Raw genomic sequence first — 978 nt, 5'->3', positions numbered from 1 at the left:
TCAAACAGAGAATGACTGATCAATTTATCCAATCTATGTATGCTGTATTCAACAATTCTCCAAAATGTCTGTTATACAAATTCGTTGTTAATAATTATTGCATACAACCTTATCTTCAAAAACCTATTGCCTTGAAATACAAACATATTTTGAGTAAATATAGATTATCTTCCCTTAATCTCATTATAGAAACGGGCAGATACCACAATATTGAAAGGAATAGTAGAATTTGTCGTCTATGCAATATGAATGTTGTACAAGACGAATATCACTTTGTTCTAGTGTGTCCTTTCTTCAGTAACATAAGAGATAAATATATTAAACCTTTTTATTACAATAAACCATCAACATTTAAATTAACGCAACTACTGTCCAGCGACATTTCAAAACAGCTAATTAAATTATGTAAGTATTTGAAAACTGCTACCACGCATAGAACAGACAACATTGACACATGACATATGTTATTATTGTATATTATTGCTATGCATGCATTACCCATTTACTATAGAATTTTATCGGTTGTAACCCGATGCTACATACAATTCCCCGCAGTGTGCATATTATATTATTTTATATATAAATATGTATGTATGCCTACAATATGTATATTTTTTGGCAAAAATAAAAAATGTGTGTTTAAAAAAATATCTCTCCTTGCCAGCTGCTCCAGTGGATTGTTATAACATTCAACCAAAGCTCAAGTCCTATATCAATATTATATGATATAACAAGTAGGCTACCGTATATGATATGTTATCATCAAAATCTGAACGATAAAAACTATTAATTAATTCTAAATTGTATCTTTACACACGGCAGTGGAAATGACGAATTGACGTGGTTGTGGACTGCCACTCGTCATGATGATGACGCATCCTACTTTATTTGTGGGACTGGCAGTCATAAGACAGGTTTCACAGGTTAGGGTTTCAAGTGCAGAACATTTTGTACAATTTCATCTTCACCCCTCCCCTC

This window comes from Gigantopelta aegis, chromosome 14 (genome assembly GCF_016097555.1).
Source record: "Gigantopelta aegis isolate Gae_Host chromosome 14, Gae_host_genome, whole genome shotgun sequence".
Taxonomy (NCBI): Eukaryota; Metazoa; Mollusca; class Gastropoda; order Neomphalida; family Peltospiridae; genus Gigantopelta; species Gigantopelta aegis.
The sequence above is the reverse complement of the archived record's forward strand: the minus strand, read 5'-3'. Positions refer to the sequence as shown.